Source organism: Meles meles, chromosome 4, assembly GCF_922984935.1.
Source record: "Meles meles chromosome 4, mMelMel3.1 paternal haplotype, whole genome shotgun sequence".
NCBI classification, from domain to species: Eukaryota; Metazoa; Chordata; class Mammalia; order Carnivora; family Mustelidae; genus Meles; species Meles meles.
In genome coordinates, this window is record NC_060069.1 from 95,207,337 (window position 1) to 95,229,840 (window position 22,504).

The window sequence follows — 22,504 nt, forward strand, 5'->3', positions numbered from 1 at the left end:
CTTGCTCAGTGAGGAGTCTGATTCTCCTTCTTCCTCTGCCTCTCCCCCTGGTTTGTGCATTCTCTCACTCTCTCTCTCTCTCTCTCTCTCAAATAAATAAAAATCTTTAAAAAAAAAATAAGATCAAAGTTTTGGCTGAGTTGTCATTTTCTTGTGTTCACTGAATTTATCAATATTTCTGTTTCTCCTTTAATACTTGTTTAGAAGCCATTATAGATGAAGACGTTTTAAAGTAGAGCATTTAAGGGGCACCTGGGTGTCTCAGTCACTTAGGCATCTGCCTTCAGCTTAGGTCATGATCCCAGAGTTCTGGGATCATGCCCCACATCTGACTTTCTGCTCAGCGGGGAGCCTGCTTCTTCCCTCTCCCTCTGCCTGCTGCTTCCCCTGCTTGTGCTCTCTTTTTCTGTCTCACTCTGTCAAAATAAATAAAAACAAAATCTTAAAAAAATAAAGTAGAACATCTAATTATTTTATTTACTTAAAGATGTGAATTAGAACTGACAACTTAAGGTAGCTTCATTCAAGGATATGCTTCATCTCATTATTATAAATGATTGATTGTTACCATGGAGGAGTGAATTAAAAGATTCAGATGGGGAAATTGAATCATTTTCCTTCTTTGAAATATAATAAAATTACTTTTCTTAATGGTAGTCTCTAGTAAATTATTTACAACATAAGTGTAAATTTTGTAAGGCTTTATATACTTGGATTATTTGTGGTATTACTACCATTCAAGTCAATACTGGTTTTTATTTTCAAATTCTGTCATTTTTTTGATATATGAGTAAGCGGTCATATAACTGTGCATCAAATATTCTTTTAAATTTTTTGTGCCATTCTATTTCTTGAACTACATATTATTTCTTGAAATTGGTTAGCAGTGTTAAAATATGGAGATCTTTTTGTTATATAAATATTAGTTCCTTGCTATGCTGTAGTACTAATGTATGTCAGAATTTATTTGGTAAACATTGAGTTCTGTCTTTGTCCACTAATCCTATTTCCTATTAGGAATCTTCTCAGAGTATATAAATCCTCTCTTGCTTTTTTGCTTCTTTCTTAGCATATGTTGTATCTTCATTGTAGACATCTCTTACTATACTTAGGGTGATTTACTTCCCAGGTTTTTTACTAGTCTTGTGCTATTAGATTTAATCAGTGAAGTTCCCATAAAGGAAATTAACCAGAAATATGGATGCAGTCATGGACACATTCAGTCTTTACAACAGTCAGCTGTTGTTTATGCAGGTCAGTTAAACAAGGGTTTCCACATTTATTTGAGACTCTGTGGTTTGAGATCAAGTTAAGATTACTTTTTTTTCAAATTCCATTTTATTTTAGGCTTCTCTAAAAGTAAGGGGATCGTGGGAAGCTGTAATTGTCATCTTAATACCTAAAACTATGGCATCCCTGGGATTTGTTATCCTGCTCCAGAGGATTGGCAGCTAGCTCAGTAACTGGACATTTTCCCCTTCTGTTGCTTAGCAACTACTGACCATCTACCTTTCTGTTTGTTTTTTTTTTTCCCATTTTTCCTGTTACAAGAAGAAATAGACACAAAGTTGCCAAGTTTCCCTTTTCTCATCAAGTTACTGATTAATATTTGTTATTGATTAGGAGGATGGTAAATGGAGAGGGTTTTCTGGATTTCTCTTGGACTGTTCTAAATATCTCTTGTCTAGGAAAGTACTGATCTCTCCTTAATAAATCTAAACTCTTATCTCTAAGCTAGGCAAACAGGGAAGTTCTGGGTCTGATTTTACCAAGAAATTCTTATAGGCCCTTAGGAAGGAAACCCTGGGCTGCTGGAAGAGTGTGGGGATATGTATGTGTAAAAGGTTTCATTGTGAAGGTGTGTGCATATGTGAGCATACTGAGGGAAAGATGGGAGTAGAAGGTTATAAAAAGGGAGAGATTCTTCAACTCATTGGCATGAAAGATCTCAAATTGCCTGTGGGGCTAGTGTTTTCATAGGGAAGTGATTTTCTTAATGACTTGACATTGGCTCTTCTGGCCTCTATTTCATGGGGAATAGCTATTGAGCTGTACAGCCCTTCCTTGATGAAAATATCAGTGAGAGCTTCACTTTTTGAACTCCTCTCAGCACTTGAATATTTAAATCAGCTCTATTTTTCTGTAGTTGAAGAGAGTCCCTCATCTGTTTTTAAGAGTTCTCTCTTCCTTAAAAGAAAGTAAGGAAGAAAGAATGAGAGGAATGAAGAGTGAGGGCTTTTTGTTTGCTTTGTTTTAACATGCTCTATCTCAGTTGTTTCAAATATGAAGTTCGTGATTGAGAATAAATGAGATGACATTTAATGTGTTTAGCCCATCTACTGACCGTTAGCTAGGCCTTAACATGTGTCTATTATTCTGTTATTTACACTTTTTGACTCTTAAATTTTACAATTCTGCACGTAAAAAACACAACACAACAAAAGTAAATCTAAAGAAATAGAACTACCTATAAAGAATGTTAATTCAATCAAACTGTGATTATCCTAGGGATGATTACAGTATTTTCCAACTGCCTGGGCTGGCACAATATGGAACCACTACTTTCTCAATTTCAGAAGCGTCTTACATTTGGCATCCAGAGGGAGCTATGTGACCTTGTCCCAGTGTCCTTACTTAGTGCACAGCGAGCCAGGTTCCTCTATGCTTCCGGCTTTCTTACTGTGGCAGATCTTGCTCTATTAAGATGGTGCTCTAGTAAGAGGTGGAGACTGTTCTGAAAAATGCTGTTCCTTTTAAGAGGTAAGAAAGTCCCCCTGAGTAGTTATTAAATGAAAAATCATTTTGTAAATAATAGAAAATGTGCTAAAATATTTTTTGTTAGATAGTATCATGACATACGTGTTGTCAGTGGAAGAAAATGAGACTTTTTCTCCCTTTGATTTACTGTCATGTCATGTGTGTATGTATATTTTTAAAATTGAAGTATAGGTGACCCACAGTATTGTATTAGTTACAGCTGTACAGTATAGTGATGTGCAAAGTCCATATGTTACTCTCCACTCAGCACAAGTGTAGTGACTTTCACCATAAAATGCTATTGAATACAATTAACTATATTCCCCATACTGTACATTTTCTCCCTGTGACTTAATCATTCGATAACTGAAAGCCTCTCTCACTCCCCTTCACTCATTTTTCTATTGCCCTACCTCTCCCCTCTGGCAACCATCAGTGTGTTCTCTGTATTTATGGGCCTATTTTTGCTTTTAGTTTTATTTTTTCACATCTAAGTGAAATCCTATGGTATTTGTCTTTCTCAGTCTGACTTATTTCACTTGGAATAATACCCTCTAGGTTTACCCAAGTTGTCAAAAATGGCAAGAGCTCATATTTTTTATGGCAGAGTAATATTTCATCATAGATAGATATCATAGATAGATTGATCGATTGATCTTTATATGTTTGTGTTATCCATCATACATATATATTATCACATCTACATCCCTTCATCTATCCATGGACACTTGGTTTGCTCCCATATCTTGGCTGTTGTAAATAACGCTGCAATAAACATAGAGGTGCATATATTTTTTCAGATTAGTGTTTTTGTTTTCCTTAGGTCAATATCCAGTAGTGGGATTACTGGATTGTATGGTATTTTTATTTTATTATTTTTTTTAAAACCTTCATGCTATTTTCCACAGTGGCTGGTCCAATTTACATTCCCACCAAAAGGGCACAGGGGTTCCTTTTACTCCACATCTTTACCAACACTTGTTTATTTCTTGTCTTTTTGATTCTAGGTGTTCTGAAAGGTGTTAGGTGATATCTCATTGTGGTTTTGATTTGATTTCCTCAATGATTAGTGATGTCAAGTAACTTTTCATGTGTCTGTTTGCCATCTATATGTCTTCTTTGGAAAAATGTCTATTAGGTCCTCTGTCCATTTTTAAAAAGATTATTTGGTTTTTTGGTGTCGAGTCATATAGATTCTTTATACTGTTAACCTGTTATGGGATATATCATTTGTGGATGTCTTCACCCATTAAATAGGTTACCTTTCCATTTTGTTGAGTCTTTCACTCAAAATAAAAAGCGCAAAACCTTTTTATTTTTGTATAGTCCCAAAAGTTCATTTTTGCTTTTGTTTCTTTTGTGAGAGGAGACATATGTAGAAAAATGTTGCTAAGGCCAATGTCAAAGAAATTACTACCTACATTTTCTTCTGGGAGTTTTATGGTTTGGGGTCTCACACTTAGGTCTTTAAACCATTCTGAATTTATTTTTGTATGGTGTAAGAAGTGATTGATTCTTTTGCACATAGATGTCTAATTTCCCCCGCATCATTTATTGATGAGACTGTCTTTTCCCATTGCATATTCTTACCTCCTTTGTCATAGATTGACTATACAAGCATGGGTTTATTTTGGGCTCTGTATTCTGTTTCATTCATCTATATGTCTGTTTTTGTGCCAGTACCATACAATTTTCATTACTACAGCTTTGTAGTTTATCTTGGAATCTAGGATTGTGATACCTCCAGCTTTGTTCTTCTTTCTTAAGATTGCTTTGGGTATTTGGGGTGTTTTGTGGTTCCATTCAAATTTTAGTAGTATTTATTCTAGTTTTGTCAAACATGCTATTGATATTTTGATAGAGATTGCATTGAATCTATAGATTGTTTGGGTAGTATGATCATTTTAATCAATATTAATTCTTCCAATCCATGAGAATGGCAATATCTTTCCATTTGTTTTTGCTGTCTTCAATTTCTTTCATCAGTGTTTTATAGGTTTTGAGTACAAGTTTTTTGATACAATTGTAAATGGTATTATTTTCTTAATTTCTCTTTCTTCTACATTGTTATTAGTATAAAATGCAAGTTTTTTGTCTTAATTTTGTATTCTGCAACTTTACTGAATTTATTCTAATAACTTTTTGGTGGATTGTTAGGGTTTTCTATGTATAGTATCATATCACCTACAAATAGTGATAGTTTTACTTCTTGACAGTTTAGATGTCTTGTATTCCTTTTTTGGTCTGATTGCTTTGGCTAAGCTTTCTAGCACTGTGTTGAATAAAAGTAGGGAGAGTGGACTTTCTTGTCTTGTTCCTGATTTTAGGTGAAAAGCTCTCAGTTTTTCACCATTGAGTATGTTAGTTGTGAATTTTTCACATATGACCTTTATTATGTTGAGGTGTGTTCTCTCTAAATTTACTTTGTTGAGAGTTTTTATCATGAACTCATGCTGAATTTTATCAAATGCTTCTTTTGTATCTATTGAGATAATTCTATGATATTTGTCCTTTGTTTTGTTGATTTGGCATATCATGTTGGCTGATTTGTGAATATTGAATTAACCTTGCTTCCCCAGAGTAAATCCCATTCAGTCATGGTTGATGATCCTTTTAATGTATTGTTGAATGATGTTTGTTAATATTTTGTTGAGGATTTTTGCTTCTATATTTATCAGGAACATTGGCCCATAAGTTTCTTTCTTTCTTTCTTTCTATTTTTTTTTTTTTTTTTGTAATGCCTTTAGTTTTGGTATCAGGGTAATGTTGACTTTGTAGAATGTATTTGAAAGTTTTCCTTTCACTTCTATTTTCTGGAGTAGTTTGAGAAGAGTAGATACTAACTCTTCTTTAAATGTTTGGTAGAACTCATCTGTGAAGTTACTGGTTGAGGACTTTTGTTTGAGTTTTTTTGATTACTAATTCAATTTCATTACTAGTAATCGGTATATTCAGCTGCTCTGTTTCTTTCTGGTTCAGTTTGGGAAGATTGTATGTTTCTTTTTCGTTCTTCTTTTTTTTTTTTACATTGTTCTCCATATGCACTTTTAATTGAATTAGATTATTGCATTATAAACCACTTAAGCCTAGAGGCTTGCCCAATGAAGACAAGTGATATAGCAGGGCACTAACAATGGATCTATGCCATGCAGTTCATGCTTCTTTGCATTTGCATATCACCTATTGCCAAAAAAACCAGTCTGTGATTACCAAAACTACATTCCTACTATAATGGTAGACTGGGCTATTCACAAAATACTTAATAATTGGAGATGCTTTCTTAGACAGCCTCTGTTTTGAGGTTGAATCTTTCCATTCTGAAAGTTAGAACAAGAAAAATTGAGCTTATTTTGGGAGAAGGAGCCACTTTTAAGGCTGGCCACCCAGAAAGCAAACTAATGTGCATCATATATTGAGCTTCTGTAATTGTTTAGGTTTGTAGTTCTTTTTTTTTTTTAGTTTTTAAATTTTTAGTTAACATATAATGTATTATTAGCCCCAAGGGTAAGACTGGATGTTTCTAAGAATTTATCCATTTCTTCTAGTTTGTCCAATTTTTTGACATATAATATTTTGTAATATTCTCTTATTATTCTTTGTACTTTTGCATTGGTTATTAATTTCCCTCTTTAATATCTGATCTTATTTCATATCTGATATTATTCATATCTCTCTTTTTCCTTGTTGAGTCTGGCTAAATGTTTATCAATTTTATCTTTTCAAAGAACCAGCTCTTTGTATCTTTTCTAGTGTTTTTTAAGTCTCTATTTTGTTTATTTCTACTCTGGTCTTAATTTCCTTCCTTCCACTAACATTTAACCTTGTTTGTTCTCCTTTTTCTAGTTCTTCCAGGTGCAAATTTAGATTGTTTATTTGAGATTTTTCTTGTTTCTTGACGTCAGCCTGTATTACTACGAATATCTCAGAATTGTTTTCACTGTGTCCCAGAGGTTCTGGATTGTTGTCTTTTTATTTTCATTTGTCTACATGTATCTTTTGATTTCCTTTGATTTCTTCATTGGCCCATTGGGTATTTAGTAGTATGCTGTTTAGTCCCATGTATTTTTGTTTTTTCCAGTTTTTTTTTTCTTGTGATTGAGTTCTAGTTTTATACTGTTGTGTTTAGAAGAGATGTTTGATACGATTTTAATCTTAAATTTACTGGGACTTGTTTTATGGTCTAAGATGTGATCTATCCTGGAGAATGCTCCATATACGTTTGAACTGAATGTTCTGTTTTTTTTTTTTTTTTTTTTTAATGGAATGCTCTGCATGTATCTGCTAAGTACATCTGGTCTAATGTGTCATTCAAAGTCACTATTTCCTTCTTTTTCTGTCTGCATGGTCTATCCATTGATGTAAATGGGGTGTTATAGATCTGTACTGTTATTGTATTACTGTCAATTTCTCTCTATTTGCCTGTTAATATTTGCTTTATGTATTTAGATGCTCTAATATTGGGCGCATAGATATTTGCAAATGTTATATCCTCTTGTTGGACTAACCTTTTTACCATTATATAATGCCCTTCTTTGTGTCTTTTTATAGTCTTTGTTTAAAGTCTATTTTTTGTGTGGTATAGGTATTGCTACCCTGGCTTTTTTTTTTTTTCCTCCTGTTTTTATTTGCATGGACTGTTTTTTCCATGCTTTCACTTTTGGTGTCTGTATTTTTATAGATCTGAAGTGAGTCTTTTTTAGGAAGCCTACAACTGGGATTTTGTTGTTGTTGTTGTTGTTTGTTTGTTTGTTTGAAATAGGCTTCACACCCAGTGTGGAGTCCAGTGCAGGACTTGAACTCATGACCCTGAGATCAAGACCTGAGCCAAGATCAAGAGTCAGGTGCCTAACTCAATGAACCACCCAGGTGCCCCATGGGTCTTGTTTCTTTTTTAGGGTCTTATTTATTTGAGAGGGAGAACATGAGCCATGGAGGTGGGGGTGGCAGAGGGAGAGGGAGAAACAGACTCATTGCTGAGCAGGGATCCGAACACAGGGCTTGATCTCAGAACCTCAGGATCATAACCTGAGCTGAAGATAGACACTTAACCGACTGAGCCACCTATGTGCCCCCTGGATATTACTTTTTAAAAAATTTTTATTTCTTTAATTTATTTATTTGACCAAGAGAGAGGGAGAGAGAGTGAGAGTGAGAGCACAAGCAGGGGGAGCAGCAAACAGGGAGAGGGAGAAGGAGGCTACCTGTTAAGCAGAGAGCCCAATGTGGGGCTCAATTCAAGGAGCCTGGGATCATGACCTGAGCTGAAGGCGGATGCTTAACCAAGTCATCCAGGTGCTCTGGATCTTATTTATTTATTTTTTTTCCATTTTATTTATTTTTTCAGCGTAACAGTATTCATTCTTTTTGCACAACACCCAGTGCTCCATGCAAAACGTGCCCTCCCCATTACCCACCACCTGTTCCCCCAACCTCCCACCCCTGACCCTTCAAAACCCTCAGGTTGTTTTGCAGAGTCCATAGTCTCTTATGGTTCGCCTCCCCTCCCCAATGTCCATAGCCCGCTCCCCCTCTCCCAATCCCACCTCCCCCCAGCAACCCAAGATGGGATTGGGAGGGAGACAAACCATAAATGACTCTGGATCTTATTTTTTTTAAATCTATTCTACCACCCTATCTCTTTAGATATATTTATTACCCTTTTGTTAATTACTTTCTTGCTTTTGTAGTTCTTTGTTTCTTTCTTTTGTTCTCTTTCCTTTGATGACTTTCTGTTGTGTTATGTTGACTGTCTTTATTTTTTGTGTAACTATTACAGATTCGGGCTTTGTCCTTACCATGTGGTTCATATATACCATTTTAAATATGTAACTGTCTATATTGTCAGTGGTCACTTAAGTTTGAAAAAATTCTAAAAGAAAATTCCATTTACTATAGCACCAAGAACCATAAGATACCTGGGAATAAACCTAACTAAAGAGGTAAAGGATCTGTACTCAAGGAACTACAGAACACTCATGAAAGAAATTGAAGAAGACATGAAAAGATGGAAGACCATTCCATGCTCTTGGATTGGAAGAATAAACATTGTTAAAATGTCTATACTGCCTAGAGCAATCTATACTTTTAATGCCATTCCACCGGTATTTTTCAAAGAGCTGGAACAAATAATCCTAAAATTTGTATGGAATCAGAAGAGACCCCGAATTGCTAAGGAAATGCTGAAAAACAAAAACAAAACTGGTGGCATCATGTTACCTGATTTCAAGATTTACTACAAAGCTGTGATCACTGAAACAGCATGGTATTGGCATAAAAACAGACATAAAAGACCAGTGGAACAGAGTAGAGAGCCCAGATATGGGCCCTCAACACTATGGTCAAATAATCTTTGACAAAACAGGAAAAAATGTACAATGGAAAAAAGACAGTCTCTTCAATAAATGGTGCTGGGAAAACTGGACAGCTATATGTAGAAGAATGAAACTCGACCATTCTCTTACACCGTACACAAAGATAAACTCGAAATGGATAAAAGACCTCAATGTGAGACAGGAATCCATCAGAATCCTAGAGGAGAACATAGGCAGTAACCTCTTTGATATCAGCCACAGCAACTTCTTTCAATATATGCCCCCAAAGGCAAAGGAAACAAAAGAAAAAATGAACTTTTGGGACTTCATTAAGATCAAAAGGTTCTGCACAGCAAGGAAACAGTCAACAAAACAAAACGGCAATCCACAGAAGGGGAGAAGATATTTGCAAATGACAGTACAGACAAAAGGTTGATATCCAGGATCTATAAAGAACTTCTCAAACTCAACACACACAAAACAGATAATCATATCAAAAAATGGGCAGAGGATATGAACAGACACTTCTCCATTGAAGACATACAAATGGCTATCAGACACATGAAAAAATGTTCATCATCACTAGCCATCAGGGAGATTCAAATTAAAACCACATTGAGATACCACCTGACACCAGTTAGAATGGCCAAAATTAGCAAGACAGGAAACAACGTGTGTTGGAGAGGATGTGGAGAAAGGGGAACCCTCTTACACTGTTGGTGGGAATGCAAGTTAGTGCAGCCACTTTGGAGAACAGTGTGGAGACTCCTGAAGAAATTAAGAATAGAGCTTCCCTATGACCCTGCAATTGCACTGCTGGGTATTTACCCCAAAGATACAGATGTAGTGAAAAGAAGGGCCATCTGTACCCCAATGTTTATAGGACCAATGACCATGGTCGCCAAACTGTGGAAAGAACCAAGATGTAATTTTCATGTTTTCCCTCTTTTGCCCAGGTGGAAGTGCTTTTTGTTTTTTTTTTTTGTTTTGTTTTTTGTTTTTATTTTGTTAATGACTTCTAGTCTTATTACACTGCAATCTAATATTGTTGTTTGTAACACATATACTTTATGTAATTCACTGATGTTTCTTTGTGACCTAATACATGACCAACACAAACTAAATGTGTTCTCTATTATAAAGGTAAAATGTTTGAGGTATATTCATAAAACCTGCTTCATTGGTTGTGTTCATTAGGTCATCTTTATTTTTATTTATTCCCCTCCTCAACATTTCATCTGTCTTTTAATGAGAGAGATTTACTGAAATCCACTAATTGTTAATATATTTCTCTCTGTCTCCTTGTATCTCTTGTCTTTGCTTCATTAAATAATTGCTTGTTATTTGGTGTATATGTACTCATAGTACATATGACTGATTGATAATGTTATCTTTATTATGATTATTGTCTTTAGCAGTAAATTTTACTCTTTTTTGTTTAATGCAGTCTATCCCTCACTGCTTTCTTCTTGCTTTCCTTAGTCTAGAAATTTTTTTGTCCATCCCTTTAGTTTTAGCCTTTTAGAATCAATTTGTTTTAGATACACCTTTTATGTGCCACACTGAGATGTAATTATCTTTCCTTTTTGAACCAAATTGAAAACTTTTTAATATATAATTTAATCCCATTCATACTTATTGATTTAACTAAGGTGTTTAGTTTCAATTCTCAAATTATTTTATAATTACATGTATTGTATATTTACTATGTTTATCTTTCTGCCTAAGGATACTCTTTGGAGTTTTATTTTTAGATTTAGGAAAGTATATATTTTTGTTCCAGGGGGTACCTGTGTGCTTTTTATTATCGGGTTTGTCAAAGTTTTTTTTTTTTGTTTTTTTTTTTAAGATTTTATTTTTAAGAGTCTCTACATCCAACATGAGGCTGGAACTCACAACCTGGAGAGCAAGATTCACATGCTCTTCCAAAAGAGCCAGCCAGGTGCCCCTGGTTTGTCAAGATTTTAATGGTATTCTGTAATACCCACATACTGCCTGAACAATAGTCATCGCCATTGAGCTCACTTTTTCTTTTTCTTTTTTCCTGTCCTTTTCCTTCCATTTAAAAAGTACATTATTTCTACTTTGTCTCAACATATAACATGTGTACATTAATTTTCCACCCTTTTCCCCATCCTTGTGGGGTGTAGAGATGAAAAATTAATATAATCTACATTTTTATTTATTCAAATTCTTACCATTGGTTTTAATGCTGAACCACTTCTAGTCATCTCTTGACTGGATGAAACTTATTCACTAATAGATTTCTTGAGGACTAATATAGTATAGAATTCCCCATATCTTGTATGTTTAAAACTGTTTTTCCATAACCTTAATATTTGAGGCACATCTTGGGTGGATATAAATTTTTGGTCCATGATTTCTTATATTGAGTTTTAGGAAAATGCTCTTTCTTTTCTGTGCATGCTGTTTTTAAGAATTTTAATGGGAAATTAATTCTGTGCTAAATATGTAGGTCTTGAGATTTCTTTTTTATATCTTTGAAGTTTGATAATTTTACTGGGCTAGTTAGTTAGCTAATGCTATGAAATTAAGACCTTAGTAGCTTAGGGGTGCATGGCTGGCTCAGTCAGAAGAACATGCTATTCTTGATCTTAAGGTCATGAGTTCAAGCCCCTGTTGGGTGTAGAGATTACTTAAAAAAAAAAAAACTTAAAAATATATCTTAAAGAACTTAGTGGCTTAAAGGCAACAATAAATATATTTTAACTCAAAGTTTCTGTGAGTCATGAACTTGGGAGCACCTTTGCTAGTGGTCTGGTTTGAGGTTTTAGTAAAGCTGTTGGCTGGGGCTATAATTATCTGAAGGGTTGAGTTGGATCTGCTTTTAAGATGACTTGCACACATATTGGCAAACTGGCGCTCAGTTCTCCATGTGAGCTCCTCCACAGAGCTGCTTGTTGTCCTTATGCATGACGGTTCACTTCCCCTAGAGTAAGTAATCCAAGAGAGAGCAAAATGGAAGCTGCAGTGTCTTTTAAGAGCTAGTCTTGGTTTTAGTTGTTTTGGGTGACAGGCTAACTTGGTCCCTATTACACCATCCTTGTTGGAAACAGAAGTCTCTTGGCTATTATTTCTTTAATAATTTTCATATCTCATCCCATTTTTTTTCTTTCTCTTTATGGTATTTCAATTTTGTGAATGTTTGGTCTTTTAGGGCATAGGATCTATTATTTTACCCTGAAGAGCATTGATATTTTATCAGTTGGCTTGACTGAACTCAAACTCTAAAGTTTGTCTTCCTGTAGTAGACAGTAACTCAAACCCCTGTTCAATTGGTTAGACTTAACTGGCTGCTTGGACTCTGCCTACATTTGCATAGCTTAGAGGGCAGCCAGATATTTGGGCAGAATTTATATGAAGAATTTGGGGTTCTCCTTCTTTGGATCTCTCATTTCTGGACTTTCTCCAGTTTTTTTTCAAATCTCTTGCAGTTATTCTGAGCCCTTTTTCAAATTCTATCAGTAAACTCCAGGTTGCAGTTTCTCCCTTTGGTCACTCTCCAGGTCCTTGAATTATTTTGTTCAGAGTTCATATTACATAGGATTTGTTTTGTTTTTTTTTTTAAAGATTTTATTTATTTATTTGACAGAGAGAGAGATCACAAATAGACAGAGAGGCAGGCAGAGAGAGCGAGAGGGAAGCAGGCTCGCTGCTGAGCAGAGAGCCTGATGCGGGACTCGATCCCAGGACCTGAGATCATGACCTGAGCCAAAGGCAGTGGCTTAACCCACTGAGCCACCCAGGCGCCCCTAGGATTTGTTTTTAATGAGAGTCTTATGACTCTGTTTTAAATGATTTCTGCTTAATGGATCTTGGTGAGGCCTTCTCTAATTATGCTATTTAAAAATTACAGAACCACCCATCTCCTGGTGCTTCATTTTTGTACATAGTTCTTACCAGTTGACATAGAATGCATTTTAACATTTGTTTGTTTTCTGATTTCCACAACTAGAATGTAAGCTCTAAAACAGTAGACATATTTCCCTCTAGTTCAGTGCAATTTCTTCAGTTCTTAGAACAGATCAGATTAATGCTTAGTAAATATTTTGGTATGCATGAGTGAATCCATACATTATTTTTTTCCTGCATCCTTATATAGTGCCCAAAAGGCAATGGATGAGGAAGAGGAAGCAGTTGAAGAACGTTGGAATATGTGAACTATTTGGGTGACTGGCAGAAAAGGTTTAACTGAAACGGAAGCAGCAGCCCTTATTGTGGAAGTTGCTAAAATGATTCTGCAACAGGACTTAATTGAAATGGGAGTGCAGTGGAATTCATATTCCCTTTTAAATTCTGATACACACTCATCGACCAGCAGTGAGTCAGAAGTAAAGGAACAGAAATTTATACCCCAAACTAAAAGATCTTGTGAAAGGTTAACATCAAAGAAAAAAAGTAACTCGATGTTTAGTGATTCTTCTGCTAAGCATTCATCAAATACTGTGCAGGATTTAGAGAAAAGTGGAGAGCATACAAACTCCTTTTATGATAAAAGTTACAGAATGGGAATCAAGAACACTAGGCACATTCCATTTCCAGAGCAAGAAAACGGGCTTATTTGAGTTTAAGTAAAAGCTAAGAACCTCTCTGAATGAGGGAAAAACATGCACTAAGAAAGTTGTTTGGATTCTCTTATTTGAGAAAACTAAAAAAGAAGCTCAGAGTTTCAATTCAGAAAAGATGAGTATTACCTCTGGATTTTGGAAACATAATAAACATGTAAAACAATCTAGACACAATAGCCGTATGAAAGGCACTGAAATGTGTAGAATTGATTTACAGGAACAGACTATGCCTAACCCTGTTTATTATGGAGATGCATTTACCTTAGATGAGAAGAATGTGGAATTTCGAAGTCCAGACCCTTTGGCTAAAAATGTATCATTCTGTGCTGAGGGAAAATATAGCAAAGCATCATTCTCCTTAGAAAGAGAACAAAGTTCAAAGAACAAAACAAAAACTAATGCTACTCTTGTGGAACATTTTATCAAACGATCCCAGAGTAAAAAAGTGACTTGTCAACCCACTAGTATGGTTAGTGAAAATGGAAGAGGATTTGTTGTTGTTGATTCAGAAAAAATAAACACAGTCTTGGTGGTAGAAAGCGATTCAAAAAACCAGAATGTTTATCTAAAACATGACACCTACTCAGTTAACTACTGCCCAGAAAAACAGTCTGATAAACAGACGAACACTTATACCAAGCAGAAAAAAATAATAGAGAGACAAATGTCCTGTGAGACAGGCAGTAGTTATATGAATAGAGACTCAAATATTATTATCAAGTGTGGAATTATGAAGTTTAATAGCGAAGAAAATAAATCAAATAACCTTTAGGTATCAGGAGATAATATTAGCAGAGCTGAGATACTCCCAACACGAGGATCAGAAGGCCAGCATGAGAATTTACTAAATACATCTAGAAAACAAGAGAAAACAGAAGCTTATACGACAAACAAAACGAAGAATAATTGTGTTTCTGAATTAGGCTTAGTTCCTTGTGAATTTGAACATAGTTTCTACATGGATATTCCATCAGAGAAAATAATGCAACAGATGGCAACTGAAAAATGCCAAACCAGGAGCAAAGTACGCCAAGCTGGCAACAGGGATGTTGCAGAAGAGCTTAGATGACCAGAATTCGGTATGCTTTTTTCAGAATGAGATTTGTATTACTTTTTCTGGTGAACAACATTCTCCAGAAGTGACAAACAGAGATCATTTGGAACTTAAGACTGTAGATACTCTGAAACAAGGCACTGATTTGGATGGGGTTGATATCCTGACTCCAGAAAGCTCAATTTTTCTTTCTCCAATACTCTTGAAGGTAAATGGCCCTTGTTTTAAAAGGAATGAACTTTCTGTCACTAACTCTAAATTAAATAGTTTTCTTCAAGGTTATCAAACACAAGAAGCTATGAAACTAGTTATACCTCTGGTTCCTCAAAAGAGAACTACCACTGGTATAGAAGCAGAATGTCTGCCAGTTCCTGAAACAAGTTTGAATTTGAGTGATGTGATGGTTTACTGTTTGACAGTTTTGGTGAAGACTACCTAGTAAAAGAACAATGACCTGACATACAAGTGAAAGAACCCCTCTGTTCTGCACTAACATCAAACCATTTCAGTCATTCTGTGCGTCTGCAATGAGAGGGGATAATTAGAAAATCAAATGAATGAAGATCAAGATAATCAGCAACAGTACACTTGTTTCAGTGATGAGTCTATTATATTTTCAGAAGTGGATTCTGATCAGGGGGTTGTAGCTTTGAATAATGTAGAAATATGTCCTGTCTAGGAGAAACAGAATGCTGCAGTTTTAGAACATTAGAACTAAGTGATCCAGTGACTGTAGTTAATGACTATCCCAAAGAGAAGTAATTGGAGGAGATGAAGATGAAAGGTCTCAAAAACCCAAATGAACTGAGACAGAGGAAAAGAATGCATTCATTTTTTTAAAAAAAGATTTTATTTATTTATTTGACACACAGAGAGAGATCACAAGAGGCAGAGAGGCAGGCAGAGAGAGAGAGAGGAGGAAGCAGGCTTCCTGCTGAGCAGAGAGCCCAATGCGGGGCTCGATCCCAGGACCCTGAGATCATGACCTGAACCGAAGGCAGCGGCTTAACCCACTGAGCCACCCAGGCGCCCCAAAGAATGCATTCATATTGTCAGGTTCATCATTTGATTTAAGTCCAGGACTGCAGAGAATTTTAGACAAAGTGTCCAGTCTTCTAGAAAATGAAAAGCAAAAAGTAATCACTACAAACTTGTCTAGTTTGAAAGGAAAAAATGCAGAGGTAAATGACATAATTTCAAATTTGGAGCCAAATCAAGTGCAGGGAATCTCATTTTCTCTTAATATTGAAGTAAAAAGCAAGATTGGGACACTGGAGACCAATGCCCTTTATGCTGAAACCTCATCCCACTTGCCTTGTAAAGAGAACTGTATAGTTGATGATAGTAGACTCATTCCTCTTACACCTACTCCAACATCTGCTTCTAAACTGGTATTTCCAAGTATTCCTGGAACACCTTCTGTAAAACTTCAGAAAACACATAGTGTTTTACGGCTTGGTGAAAGTTACTTGGATTTGACTCATCTTCAAATAATAAAAACTAGGATATAAGTTCAGAGAGTAGAAATGGTTTAAAAGAAGTCCTATTAGAGACACCACTTTTTCACTGCGGTTATCACAAGATGGATTGCAGTTAACTCCAGCCTCATTCAGCTCAGGAAGTTTGTCCATAATTGATGTAGCTAGTGACCAAACTCTTTTTCGAACATTCATTAAGGAGTGGCAGAGCAAAAAGTGATCTTCTATCTCACTGGCTTGTGAAAAGATCGGTAGTTTGATATCTAAAAATGCCTCTATTGGTGGTAGGTTTAAGTAAGGTAAGACTTTAAAATTTTTTTTTCACATTTTCATCTTTATATGTAAAATAGTGGGTTGGGATGGGCCGGAGCCTTTTCAGTATGGGATATTAAATGTAATAAATTTATTCAGAGTTCAATTAAAGTTTCTTCTATGTGGATTTAGAACAGCTTTATTGTTGAGCACAACTAGATTAATAATAGTTGCCATCTGGTACAAGAGATGGGTGACTCCAGGACATGTGGGTATGAGAGCTGAGCACTGAGAAAAAAAGCTCAAGCTGGGCTACTGAACTCATATAGACCACCAAGGCATACTCATTTACCTAGCACTGATCCACTGTTGTAGCTGGCCTATGTCTAATCAGGCCTATGTCTGCCTCTTTCTTCATAAGCCACGGATCCCACCTAAACAGCCTTCCTAGAGTAGATCTCCACACTAGGTGGTCCAAAGGGAGTTCCAGACAAGTCTTTTCTCTCAGGACAAGGACATGGAAGCCAAGCTTCTTGCTGCTGCAGCCACCAGAGCTGTGGATGGTTTGAGGGCCAGCACTTGATCATTGGGTGTATCAGGAATCCATCTCTCAAATGGCAGCTCTTTCTCCAGTGCTAGTCTGGACTTGGCCTTGTGTCAGGCCATGGAGCTCTTCTCTTTGATTGTTGACTTCCTTATCCTTTTCACTTTATGAGGCTTCACAGAGGTCACCTATCTGTCATTTCTTCTTCAATTCCAGGCCATATCTGGTACTAGAGTATGATAAAATTTGCCATTAAACATGGTGTTTCTTTTTTGAGAAAATCGTGTGTGTGTGTGTGTGATTATTTATAATAATATATTAATATTAGAGTATAAGTTTGTAAAAACTATGTATTTTGAACAAGGGTCTCCTTTTTTGGTATTTTAATGACATAGCATCATGGTTTTTATTAATCATCAGTGCTCATGAATTATTTTCTATTACATTGTAATTTCCTTATTTACTTACATAATCACAAAAGTACATAGAAAAAAGGCACTATATTTTAAACAATGTATACAACCTACATATTTCAGTACTTATATCAAGTAGGCTTGTACCTCCAACTGGTGTTCATGAATTCTGTGCCAAAATGTTGACCCCAAAGCCTCATAGAGCCCTTCCAGGTTTTAAGAGACTTGAACCTTTTGTCAAATACTGCCATTTATATATATACCTGTCTTACTTCATGACAATAAGGATTTTGTATCATTGGTAATAGCTGTAGTCAGCTTGACAACCTTCTGTGGAAAGCAAAGATTTTTTTTTTTAAAGATTTTATTTATTTATTTGACAGACAGAGATCACAAGTAGGCAGAGAGGCAGGCAGAGAGAGAGAGGAGGAAGCAGGCTGTCTGCAGAGCAGAGAGCACAATGCGGGGCTCGATCCCAGAACCCTGGGATCATGACCTGAGCCGAAGGCAGAGGCTTTAACCCACTGAGCCACCCAGCCGCCCCGAAAGCAAAGATTTGATAAAATTTCTTAAATCTCTGAATTTATGCATGAATTTGTTCATAAAAGTTTGAGTATTTGATCTTCACTTTATAGGACATGTGTTTTTTAAAAAATTTCTTTATTTGAGTATAGTTGACACGTAATGATATATTAATTTCAGGTGTACAACATAGTGATTTGACAAATTTAAACATTACACTGTGTTTACCAGGAGTATAGATACCACCTGTCCCCATACATTGCTATTACAGTATCATTGACTATATTCTTTATGCCGTGTCTTTTAGTCCCATGACTTATTCATTACATAACCGGAAGCCCATAACTCCCTCTCTCTTTCACCCATTTTGCCCAACCCTCCAACCGTCCCTTCCCTCTAGCAACCATCAGTTATTCTCTATATTTATAAATCTGATTCTGTGTTTATAGCAGCAATGTCCACAATGGCCAAACTATGGAAAGAACCTAGATGTCCATCAACAGATGAATGGATAAAGAAGATGTGGTGGGGCGCCTGGGTGGCTCAGTGGGTTAAGCCGCTGCCTTCGGCTCAGGTCATGATCCCAGGGTCCTGGGATCGAGTCCCGCATCGGGCTCTCTGCTCAGCGGGCAGCCTGCTTCTACCCTGCTCCCTCTCTCTCTCTGCCTGCCTCTCTGCCTACTTCTGATCTCTGTCTGTCAGGTAAATAAATAAAATCTTTAAAAAAAAAAAAAAAAAGAAGATGTGGTATATATATACAATGGAATACTATGCAGCCATCAAAAGAAATGAAATCTTGCCATTTGTGATGACGTGGATGGAATTAGAGGGTATTATGCTTAGTGAAATAAGTCAATCAGAGAAAGACAATTATCATATGATCTCCCTGATTTGAGGAAGTTGAGAGGCAATGGAGAGGCTGGGGGTAGGAAAAGAATAAATGAAACAAGATGGGATCAGGAGGAAGACAAACCATAAGAAACTCTTAATCTCACAAAACAAACTGAGGGTCGTGGGGGGTGGGAGGTGGTGGAGGGGGAGGGAGATGGGGTTATGGACATTGGGGAAGGTATGTGTTATGGTGAGTGCTTTGAAGTGTGTTAACCTGGCGATTCACAGACCTGTACCCCTGGGGCTGATAATACATTATATGTAAATTTAAAAAAACAATAAAAAAATATGTCTGGTTCTGCTTTTTATTTATTTTTGTGTTTTTGTTTTAGATCCTACATATGACATGAAATCATACGGTATTTGTCTTTCTCAATCTGAATTATTTCACTTAGCATAATACCCCTTAAGTCTATGTTGTCTTACAGGGCAAGTTCTAATCTTTTTTTTTTTTTTTTTTAAGCACTGTATTTCATTGTATATGTGTACTGCATCTTCCTTATTCATTTGTCTATCAGTGGACACTTAGGTTATAGACCACATGTGTTAATGACATGTTTTATGTACTTTTTGCATTGACTAATACTTTCCATTTTTTATTCAACATATGTAAAATTGAGCACATTCTCTGTGCTAGGGGTTAGAGGGATAAAATTTAACAGATTTTAACTTAATTTTAACAAATTAATTTAAATTTAACAAATATGTGCCATTTATTTTCAAGGTATTAGGGCTCTAATTGCAAATAACATAACTGGTTTTGACCTATATCTATAAAGTTGGAAATGCCTTATTTTAGAAAAAATGTTGAATCCAGATACCAAATCATGCCTGATTCTTCACCAAGACGTAAGATGCTTGTAGTGTTCAAATGGTCTTTATTTCTGTTTGAGTTACAGCAATTCAAAATGCAGCTTTAAAAAGATTTAGTTAATAACCATTTTACTCATTATTATAGATCTATTTTAGGAAATCTGAGTAAATTTTTCATAGTGACAATTATCTTAATAGATGGAAAGCCTAGAAAGATCTTACACATACCTAAAAATTACCATCCAAATAATGCATATTTTAGAGATCTGGAAATTTTGTCAATCAAGTAGTTTTGTACTATTATCATTGTTTTTTTAAATTTATTTTTAAAAATTAACATATAATGTATTATTTGTTTCAGGGGTACAGGTCTGTGATTCATCAGTCTTACACAATTCACAGTGCTCACCATAGCACATACCCTCTCCAATGCCCATCACCAAGCCACCCCATCCCTCACACCCCCTTCACTACAGCAATCAGTTAGTTTCCTGAGATTAAAAGTCTCTTACGGTTTCTCTTCCTCTTTGGTTTCATCTTGTTTCATTTTTCCCTTCCTTCCCCTATGATCCTCTGTCTTATCTCTCAAATTCCACATATCAATGAGATCATATGATAATTGTCTTTCTCTGATTGACTTAATATCGCTTAGCGATATCCTCACCAACATCTGTCATTTCCTGACTTGTTGTTAATTTTAGCCATTCTGACTGGTGTGAGGGGGTATCTCATTGAGGTTTTGATTTTTATTTCCCTGATGTGGAGTGATGTTGAGCACTTTTTCATGTGTCTGTTGTCCATCTGGATGTCTTCTTTGCAGAAATGTCTCTTCAAGTCTTCTGCCCATTTCTTAATTGGATTATTTGTTCTTTGGATGTTGGGTTTGATAAGTTCTTTATAGATTTTGGATACTAGCCCTTTATCTGACATGTCATTTGCAAATATCTTCTCCTATTCTGTCAGTTGTCTTTTGGTTTTATTGACTGTTTCCTTTGCTGTGCAAAAGCTTTTGATCCTGATGAAGTCCCAATAGTTCATTTTTACCCTTGCTTCCTTTGCCTTTGGTGATGTTTCTAGGAAGAAGTTGCTGTGGCTGAGGTCAAAGAGGTTGCTACCTGTGTTCTCCTCAAGAATTTTGATGGATTCCTTTCTCACATTGAGATCTTTCATCCATTTTGAGTCTATTTTTGTTTGTGGTGTAAGGAAATGGTCCAGTTTCATTCTTCTGCATGTGGCTGTCCAATTTTCCCAACACCATTTGTTGAAGAGACTTGTCTTTTTTTCCATTGAACATTGTTGCCTGCTTTGTCAAAGATTAGTTGACCATAGAGTTGAGGGTCCATTTCTGGGCTCCCTATTCTGTTCCACTGATCTATGAGTCTGTTTTTGTTCCAGTACCATACTGTCTTGATGATTACAGCTTTGTAATAGAGTTTGAAGACCAGAATTGTGATGCCACCAGCTTTGCTTTTCTTTTTCAACATTTCTCTGACTATTTGGGGTCTTTTCTGATTCCATATAAATTTTAGAATTATTTGTCCAATTTCTTTGAAAAACATTGATGGTATTTTGATAGGGTTTGCATTAAATGTGTAGATTGCTCTAGGTAGCAGAGACATTTTCACAATATTTGTTTTTCCAATCCATGAGCATGGGACTTTTTCCATTTCTTTGTGTGTTCCTCAATTTCTTTCATGAGTACTTTATAGTTTTCTGAGTACAGATTCTTTGCCTCTTTGGTTGGATTTTTTCCTAGTAACTTATGGTTTTAGGTGCAATTATAAATGGGATTGAATCCTTAATTTCTCTTTCTTCTGTCTCATTATTGATATATAGAAATGAAACTGATTTCTGTGCTTTGATATTATGTCCTGACACTTACTGAGTTCCTGTATGAGTTCTAGCAGTTTTGGAGTGGAGTCTTTTGGTTTTCCACATAAAGTATCATATCATCTGCAAAGAGTGAATGAGTGACTTCTTTGCTGATTCATATGCCTTTTACTTCTTTTTGTAGTCTGAATGTTTAGGCTAAGACTTCCAGTACTGTGCTGAATAGCAGTGGTGATAGTGGACATCCTGCTGTGTTCCTGACCTTAGGGGGAAAGCTTTCAGTTTTCCCCACTGAGAATGATACTTACTGTGGGCTTTTCATATATGGCTTTTATGATATTGAGGTATGTTCCCTCTATCCCTACACTGAAGAGATTTAATCAGGAATGGATGCTGTACTTTTTCATATACTTTTTCTGCATCTACTGAGAGTATCATATGATCCTTGTTCTTTTATTAATGTATTATATCACACTGATTGATTTGCAGATGTTGAACCAACATTGCAGCCCAGGAATAAATCCCACTTGGTCATGGTGAATAATCTTTTAATGTACTGTTGGATCCTATTGACTAGTATTTTGGTGAGAATTTTTGCATCCATGTTCATCAAGGATATTGGTCTGTAATTCTCCTTTTCAATGGAGTCTTTGTCTGCTTTTGGAATCAAAGTAATGCTGGACTCATGAAATGGGTTTGGAAGTTTTCCTTCCATTTCTGTTTCTTGGAACTATTTCAGGAGAATAGGTATCAATTCTTCTTTAGATGTTTTGTAGAGTTCCCTTGGGAAGGCATCTGGCCCCGGGCTCTTGTTTGTTGAGAGATTTTTGATTATTGCTTCAATTTCCCTACTGGTTATGGATCTGTTCAGGTTTTTAAAATTTATTCCTGGTTCACAGTTTTGGTAGTTTATAAGTCTCTAGGAATGCATCCACTTCTTCCAAATTGTCTAATTTGCTGGCATATAATTGCTCATAATATGTTCTTATAATTGTATTTCTTTGGTGTTGGTTGTGATCTCTCCTCTTTCATTCATGATTTTATTTATTT

The 22,504-nt window shown here is 35.8% G+C and overlaps 1 pseudogene; it reads left to right on the forward strand.

Annotated features, from left to right (window-relative positions):
- Positions 1 to 22,504, forward strand: part of LOC123940729 — a 128,434-nt pseudogene that overhangs the window by 37,409 nt on the left and 68,521 nt on the right.